This window comes from Mesocricetus auratus, unplaced genomic scaffold (assembly GCF_017639785.1).
Source record: "Mesocricetus auratus isolate SY011 unplaced genomic scaffold, BCM_Maur_2.0 Super-Scaffold_4256, whole genome shotgun sequence".
NCBI classification, from domain to species: Eukaryota; Metazoa; Chordata; class Mammalia; order Rodentia; family Cricetidae; genus Mesocricetus; species Mesocricetus auratus.
This window is the reverse complement of record NW_024429182.1, coordinates 13,238,160-13,247,208: the sequence shown is the minus strand read 5'-3', so window position 1 is coordinate 13,247,208 and position 9,049 is coordinate 13,238,160. Positions and strand designations below refer to the sequence as shown.

The 9,049-nt window shown below is 44.6% G+C and overlaps 1 long non-coding RNA gene across 1 annotated transcript; it reads right to left on the bottom strand.

The window, feature by feature from the left end:
* Nucleotides 1-3,959: 3,959 nt before the first annotated feature.
* Nucleotides 3,960-8,802, bottom strand: LOC121134254. The gene is made up of 3 exons (XR_005871318.1): nucleotides 8,585-8,802; nucleotides 6,726-6,952; nucleotides 3,960-4,376 (listed from the first exon to the last, which is right to left on the bottom strand). It is a non-coding gene; the product is annotated as an uncharacterized LOC121134254 (long non-coding RNA).
* Nucleotides 8,803-9,049: the final 247 nt, after the last annotated feature.

Genomic DNA, 9,049 nt, shown 5'->3' with positions numbered 1-9,049 from the left:
TATTGCCTCTGGGCATGGTTGGTCATCAGGCTGGCTGCCTGGAGGCTCAAGAGCTTCTTATCTCCCTGCCCCAAGTGCTGGGGTCGCAAGCATGTACAACCATAGTGGCTTTTTACATGGTTGTTGGGGATTCAGACTCAGGTCCTCTTGGTTGCAATCTGGGTGCTCTTATCCAATAAGCAACCTCCTCATCCTCCTGTTGGTTTCTTAACATCATTCCCACAGTCATTTTTGTTCTTAGTGGTTAAGAGTGAACTTCGGTAGCAGAAACAGCCTGGGTCAAGTTCTGACTCTGCCATTCCCATTGGTGTTTTGATCTTGACTTCTGTTTATCTGTTCTGATCTTGCTGTGGTTATAAGGTTCAAATGAGACGGTGTTTGAGCTGCTTCCCAGCATGCCTGCCATAAGAGACAATGCCACCTGTGTCTATAACTTGATATCATGAGGATAGCATCACTCATTAATTCTTCCTGGAGCCTGCACTGTTTCTCACCTCATGAAGACACTTAGGCATTGCTTCTTTTTGGGAGGAGTATCTACCTCCTTCATCCTAATCAGAACTGTATGGAAGAAAACCTCTGGAGCAGAGACTGGGATGTGGCACTCTGAACCCCCAAGGGATTTGGTTGCAGAGGCAAAGTGGTCCTGAAGGAGGACCAGCTATGCACCTGGTGATGGACAACCAGCCATGTGCACTTACGCCTACCTATCCTGGTATTCTCCCGTCCCCCTGACTATTAGCTGTGTTTCCTTTTGGCTTCATTCTTTCCTTGGAACACTAAGTCCTATGGCTCCCCTTGCTGATCTGTTTAAGGGGTGGACTTCGCTCTTGCACTTCTGTGGCTGGAAGAGTGTGTGTGCACAGGTGGCCTCAGCCAGGGGTTCCAGCAGGACATCAGATGGAGATGGTGAAGGGGCTTCTGGCATTGCCAGGGAGATTCCAGGAGAGACTGTGAAAGGGACTCATCCTCCCCTCTCTTGGAAAAGATATAGGAAAGAAAAGGTATATTTTTTCTTTACTTCTCTTTTTCCAGGCCAGCACACATTATGGGAAATTTGTCATCTCCCTAGATTCTGAAAGGCAATGGGTCTTTGCCAGAGGGACAGCAGCACCAAAAAGCCAAAGTAAAATGACAACAACCAATCTCATAAAACAAACAGGCAACCAGCCCTCAAGGAAACAACTGCTGGCCTTCATTTCAGTCCTGCCCTAGGTGGTGCTTTGCTCTTGGGGAAAGTAAAGGAAAACAATTTCTATAGAAGTGTGAAACTGCCGCCCGCACTGTGTTCTCACTCCACATCTTACCAACCTCCTGGGAGAGAGGATGGTACCACGACAAGTAGGGATTAACTGAGGGCATTTTGGGAGCACCTGGAAAATACCTAAGTAGACAAAGCATCAGAGAGTGTCCAGGATTTCTATATTATTAATGTATCAATTCTCTAAGTAGGTAGAAAACAACAAGGCTATATATTTAAAACAATGGTGACTTCTGCATACAAGGCTTTGTATGTGCCTTGTGTGTCCCAATTCTCAACAAATCCTCAACTCTCTCTCTCTCTCTCTCTCTCTCTCTCTCTCTCTCTCTCTCTCTCTCTCTCTCTCTCTCTCTCTCTCTCTCTCTCTCTCTCTCTCTCTCTCTCTCTCTCTCTGTCTCTCTCTCTCTCTCTCTCTCTCTCTCTCTCTCTCTCTGTCTCTCTGGGTTAGAGATAGTATCACTATTTTCTGTTTCCAGATGTGAACACTGAAAAATGAAACTAACTTGTGCAAGGTTATATGCTGGTCAATCATGGAAGTTCTGCCCATGAAGTCAAGCCCTCATGTTTGAGCTCTTAACTAAATGTCACAAATATCTTGAACTGAAAGCCAGCCTAGGGTGTGGAGATCAAAATACAGAAAGGCAAAGGAACTAAATCCACAGAGCTAAGAGAGTTAGAACTCAGGTGAAGCAGGGAGACACCTTGCCTTCAGAGGTGTGGAAGAGAGCCTCACACAGCTGCACTGAAGAGATGGCAAGGCAGAGGTGTGAAGGGAAAGATTCAGAGGGACAGCAGATGAGTCCAAAAGCCAATGGAGGGGTTGGAGAAAGGTCAGTTGGCACAGCGCTTCCCACAGAAGCATGTGGACCTGAGTTCAGATTTCCAGCACCTACATGAAAAGGCAGTGTAGTGATACATGTCTGTAGTCTTAGCATGGAAAAGCAGAGAAGGGAGGCTCACTGGGGTGTGCTGGCTGCCTGTCTTGCCAAATTGGTGAGTTCCAGGCCAATGAGAGACTATATGTAATATATATATGTGTGTGTGTGTGTGTGTGTGTGTGTGTGTGTCTAATATATGATTTTATGTGTGTGTGTGTGTGTGTGTGTGTGTAGTCTGAGAGTAATAGAAGATGTCTGAGGTCAACCTCTGGCCTCCACAGACAATGCACATATATGAGTACAGAGAGAGAGAGAGAGAGAAAGGGAGGGAGGGAGGGAGGGAGGGAGGGAGGGAGGGAGGGAGGGAAGGAGGGAAGGAGGGAGGGAGAGAGAGCACATGGGAGAGAGAGATTTCTCTTTTAGTGCTAGTGCTAAATGCTAAAAGCAGCATCCCCAGGCCCATATTCTCAGTGACCCAATGTTCAGGTGGCACCTGCAGCAGCAGTTGGACAAAGGCAGTGCTTACGAAGCAGTGTCATCTTCCACAGCAACTTCCCTGTAGTCAAAGACACACTGTCTCCGCCCTCCCACCAAACTTTCTTTTCTTTGAGCTGCTTGAAAACATTTCCCCAGGTTACTGGCTCCTTTTCAAGACACCTCTGCAGAGGGGTCCTAATTTGCATCACCATATGGAAATCTTCATCTTGAGCTACATGGCTCCTGGAGGCTGTAATAGCCAACAGAATCACACTTAGCAACAGTGTGAGAGGCACAGCCTGACAGCTCCTTCCCCCTCAAGCCTGACCCCCCCTTCCCAGAATTCAGGCATCTGCTGGAGACTCAGTTGTTTTTCTAGGGGGTAAAATGTCTGTCTTTCTCAAGGAGACATGGTAGAGCTCTTTCCCCTACTCAGAGTGTGATTTAAATATGAATTCATAGAGCACAAACACCCAGCACTCAAGGGAATGCTTCAAGTGTCATAACTTTGCCATGTTTTGTTCAACCACAAACACTGTCAGATCTTTCTCTGCTTGGTGATATCCTGCCAAGAGAGACTGAATGACAGTACTTGGGAAGATAATATTAGCCACGTGAAAGTGTTTTTTTATTTTTGAGATTATAATTACATTTCTCTCTTCCCTTTCTTCCCTTCAAGCTCTCACATATATGCCTCCCTGCTCTCCTTCAGATTCTTCATCTCTTTTTCATGAATTGTTATTGTGTGTGCATGTGTATATGTGTATATATTCCTAAATATAATATGCTTTCTCTGTATAATGCTACATATATATTTATTTTTCAGGCCTGACCATCTGGCATTGGACAGCCAATTGGTGGGTGAATCCACCATGTTGTGCTACTCCTAGATATTTGTGAATATGTATCAAGCCCCAGATTTGAATATTTGAAGACTTTCTTTTGTGGTTCCATTGTGTCCCTCTTCTCTGTTATTTTATTTATTGAGTGTGTGTGTGTATGTGTGTGTGTGTGTGTGCGTGCGTGCCCCAGTGTGCACTCACGTGTGCATGTATGTTTGTGTAATGTGGATATACATATTCATGTGTGTCTGTGACTGCAAGAGAAAGAATACCAGTCTCTGTCTCCCATAATTATGTAGGAGCTCCAGAATTACACATGTGTTCCCCTGTGCCTGATGTACATGGGTTCTCGGGATTCAAACTCATGTCTTCATCCTTGCATGGCAAGTACCTTTTCCATGGAGCCATCCCCTCATCCCCTACTCCCAGCTTGCTGAACTATGACAGGCAGATTAAAAGAGAAGCTTTTTAAAAAGATACAAAGGAACCTTTATTGGGTGTCTTAACTGTGTCGGGAGCTGTCTGAGGTGCTGAAAGCCCAGTGGCAGACAAGGGCAGAGCTTCAGCCCCAGCTCATGGGGTACATGACAACGAGAGAGCAAGGAAACACGTACACATTGCCCACTGTGTGGTACAGGTCTGCAGGCTGGAAACAGCAGGGACCTTGAGAGAGAGCATTACAGACTGCTGTGGTTTGGATCTGCAGCGTCCCCCCCAGACTGTTTACGAAATGCTTGCCCCACAGCCAGGGGTGCCATTTTGGAGGGTGCAATATCTTTAGCTGGCAGAAGGCGTTTTCCAGAGGTGGCTGGCCGTGGAAGCTTATACTCAGCTCCTGGCTCCAGATTTGTCTTTCTGCTTCCAGGTCCACCATGACGTGAACAGTTGTCATCTGCCATGTGTTCCCATGATGATCTACTGAAGAACACAGGAACAAGGAATCATAATTCTAAACTCTCTCAAAGTCATAAGCCCTTCTTTCCTTGGGTTGTCTCCGTCAGGCATTTTGGTCTCAGTGCAAAGTGACTAAGCCAAGGAGAAATCATGGAGTGTGGCATCGTTACGCCACCCAAAGGCCTCATTTTTCAGATGGGAAAGTTAAGCATGAGTCACTCCCCCGAGCTTATATTAAGTTTCTGGCCAACCCACAGCTGACGTAGAGTCTGCTTCACAGTTGATTTTTGTTACAGAGAGTAGTGCAATAGGAGGTACTCATGTGGGGTGTTTTCTGGAGGATTGTCATAAGGGTATGTGGATAAATATAGTTACTGTCCTCGGGGAAAACACTGGGAAGAATGCTACTTTCCTGTTTTGGATAACAAGTCTGGGATGCTGTGGAGTTCTTCTGTTCATGCTGATTAATTTGGAACTCTTAACAGTGAACCTCACATCCATGTGTTCAGTAGAGAAGCCCCCTAAACTACAACTCTAATATCCAGGTGAATTATATCGAGCAGAGTCAGAGGAGAAGGGAGGGCCCAAGGGAGAAAATAGAAAGGAAAATAGTGCCACATTTCTCATTAACTCCATAGTGGCTCCCTCTATCAAGGTATCTATCTATTTCCTTGCTCTCCTTCTCTGTTCTTCCCTCAACTCGATCATTGTATTCTCTCAAGTTCTGCTCCCCCTCCCCTTCCATGTCCCCTTCCTCAGCCTCCTTCCCCCAGGCTCCTAATTTACTCAGGAGGACTTGTCTATTTTCCCTTCCCAAGGGGAATCCATGTATGTCTCTCTTAGTGTCCTCCGTGTTTTTCTGGTGTCTCTGGGGTTGTGGACTGTAGGCTGGTTATCCTTTGCTTTATGTCTAATATCCTCTTATGAGTGAATATATATTGTGTTTGTCTTTCTGGGTCTGAGTTGCCTCACTCAGGATGGGTATTTTTTTAGTTCCATCCATTTCGCTGCAATTTCAAGATGTCATTGTTTCTTACTGCTGAGTAGTACTCCATTGTGTAAATGTACCACATTTTCTTTATCCATTCTTCAGTTGAAGGGGCATCTAGGATGTTTTCAGGTTCTGGCTATTACAAATAATTCTGCTATGAACATAGGTGAGCAAATGTCCTTGTCGTATGAGTGTGCACCCCTAAGAAATAGTGAAGAGTGTACTTGAACTGGCCTTCCCTTATAATGAGAGTGGTGACTACTTTAATTGTCATCATAGAACCTTTATCCAGTAACTGATGGAAACAGATGCAGAGATCCACAGCTAAGCACTAGGCTGAGTTCTCCGAGTCCACTCGAAGAGAGGGACGAGCTATAATATGAGCAACAGGGTCGAGACAATTATGGGGAAACCCACAGAAACAGCTGACCCAAGATAGTAGGAGCTCACTGGCTCCAGATTGAGAGCTGAGGAACCTGCACAGAACTGAACTAGGCCTTCTGAATGTGGGTGACAGTTGTGTGGCTTGGGCAGTCAGTAGGACCACTGGCAGTGGGACCAGTATTTATCCCTTGTACATGAACTGGCCTTTTGGAGCCCATTTACTATGGAGGGATACCTTGTTCAGCCTAGATACAGCGGGGAGGACCTGATGTGACCGACTTTGTTGACTCCCCATGGGAGGTCTCACCCTCTCTGAGGAGTAGAAGGGTTGTTGGGTGGGTGTAAAGTGGGGAGATTGAGAGGAGGAGAGGGAGAGAGAACTGGGATTGGTATATAAAATTAAAAAAAGAGATCGTTTAAAAAATAAAATAAATTTTCTGTGTAACAAAAGAGAAAGGAAAGTGGGACCAGAAGAGCAGTAAACAGAGGACAGAGAACTGAAGAAGGCATAGGCAATCCAGAGAACTGAAGAAGGCATAGGCAATCCAGAGAACTGAAGAAGGTATAGGCAACCTTGGCTTTGCTTAGCGTAGCTTATGCGCTCGCCCAAGGGATGTCACCCCATCACCACCTTCGCTGCTCTTTACTCAGCTTTCCCATTTCTGCTCATCACGCCTGTCTACTCATCGTAGGGATCCTTCAGGATGGAGCCAGCTCATCTCTGTGGCTTGGCTCTGACTTAATAGCTAACAGTTTCCAGCAGCTGGGTACAAAGCTTTGAAATGTCATCCCCGAACTTGCCTCAGGCATGACACACCTCCTACCCATCCTACACTATATTGTAGGAGGCCTTGTACAAAGCCATAATGTCAACCTCTCACTCAAAATCTCTTGGTGCCCACCACTGCTCCCTATGTTAAGATCAAGCTAGCTGTAAGAAGTGTCCCAATTGTCTTTTGCCCAAACTTAGTAACTCAAAAATAATAATGTATTATTACCTCTCACTATTCTGTGATTGAAGGGTTCATCAGGGTGACTCTGACTTGGATCCCCTGGAAGATGTCACCTGTCACTGAATTGGCTGGGTCATCAAATCAGACATCTCTGTCTGTACGTGGCTTTGCCGCATGGCTCTTGAGATTCACAGCCAGGTGTTGTCACAGACATAGCTCTTGGCTTTTTCCGAGTTGGAAGAGGTGAAGGCGCCGGTCTTTTAGGCCTGGGCCTGTCAATAGGAGAGTGCCCAACTTATGTTGATCATGGACCAACCATACACCATCTCCAAGGAGTAAGTGTTGAAAACTTTGCGGTCTAAGATCTGCCGCAAATCTTTTGAGCTTTCAGTGTGAGAACCTGTCATATAAAGGACACAAGCCTGCACCTTTATGCCTTGTCTTTATGCTGTATTCACCAGTGTTTCAGCCTTCAAGATATCCCCATCCTCCACTCCCATATACAATGTAAATTTTCAAAGTTCAGCTTTAAAGAACAGCATCGGAGCTGATTTCATTATTCCAGATATGATTGGCCCAGTACAGAGTTGCACAGTTGGCCTATCAACATTCCTTTTATGAAAAATATAACCCTATGCATACAGTCTATATCTGCAGTCTCTCATATTGTTTTTGAAACTGGCCATGTTATGTTGCAGATCTATATTGAGCTAATATGACTTTTTAATTATGGAAAGCACTTGCAGAAAATGTGTCATTTATGGACTGCCCAGAGAAAATGGGAACACTTGCATCCTTGCCACTGAGTGCTGTCACCTTCCCAGTCTTTCTTCTGTTAATGAAGGTCATGGGGTGGGTGGGGCTCTGCAAACTGCTTTGTATCCGGTTTTTTTTTCTACAATGCCCCAGGCATTTTCTTCACATCAGTACATTTCCCACACTAGCCTCCATGTGCTGATGTCATATTACATTTTGCAGTGGAGTGAAACACCTAATTTCTAAAATAAAATCCAGTCAGCCCATATCCTTTTCATCCTATATTCCCATAGTTTTTCTTAAACCTAAATAAAAGACTCACTTTTTCTTTTTTAATTAGAAATGATGCCTTTGCTTTTAAGGTAAATTACTATTGCCTCTTATAATAGTTTAAATCCTAATTTTGTCAGCAAATCTCTTTGAGATTTATGTAATTCTAAAATCAATAAGTATTATATTCACAGATATGTAATTTAAAATAGGGTAGAACCTCACAGCTTTCCCCTAGAGATAACCCCCACACATTTCATTACACCATTAATCAAATGCTCATTGGTTCTGACCAGCTGATTAACTGACCTGTACCATGAGGCCTGCTTTTCCATGGAACTTTGAAAAGAAAGACTGCCAAAGGTTTACATTGTGTCTGCCACACCCTTTTTATGTCCATCGTCCACTTTTATTTGAGAAGTATGATGGGGGAAGTTGCTCCTTTTAAATGCATGTGTTGTCTTGTTCTTTTTTATGTTTTTTTTTAACTTGGAAACAATCTTATTTTAAATAGCAATGTCCCAGTTCCCTCTCTCTCCCATCTTCCCATGTCCCCCACTGGCCCCCCCCAACCCACTCCCTATGTTGTCTCATTCTATTGTGGAAAAAAAACCAAAACTAACTTTAATTTCCAAGGACTACACACAGTTCATTGGACAAAAAATAATAAAACCCACTTGTAAAATTGCAGGTGATTTTTCAGTTTCCCTCAATCCTTCATCGTTTCCAAATCCTTTAAGTACTGGGGGCTGTAGCTCAGTGGTAGGGAGCTTGCCTCTTATGCCTGAGACTCTGAGTTCAAGCTTTTATACTGCCGAAAAGAAATCCTTTAAATATACCTCATCATGGCTCAGACGAAACTAACAATTTGTACTCACGTATAGAGGCGATGATCTTCCTTCCCTTGTTTGTCACAGATTAGTGAACCGTAAGAAAATACATGTTCTACTGTCTCATTATAAGGGTTATTCCTTTCTCCTGTTAATCCAGAAGCAAAGCAGAGCAAGTGTCACTGTGGTGTTTTCATTTTCTCCTGCCCACTCTCCACTGACCTCTTCCCACAGCAGCTCAGTCTCTCTCCTCTCTGAACTACCAGAGAGCTTGCTCACCTTGAGACACACCCCCTTCACTCCACCCCCTCCCCGCACCCCACTCCACCCACCACAATGCCTTGCTTGTTACAGCTAAGTTACTCACAACTCCTTTGTTTACATGGGACAGCATGTTAGTATTTCTGTTCCTGTGACGAGACACCGCGACCACGCCAACTCTTAACAAAGGAAAAACCTTTAATGGGGTGGCTCACATTTTCAGAGGTTTAGTCCATTATCATGGTATGACAC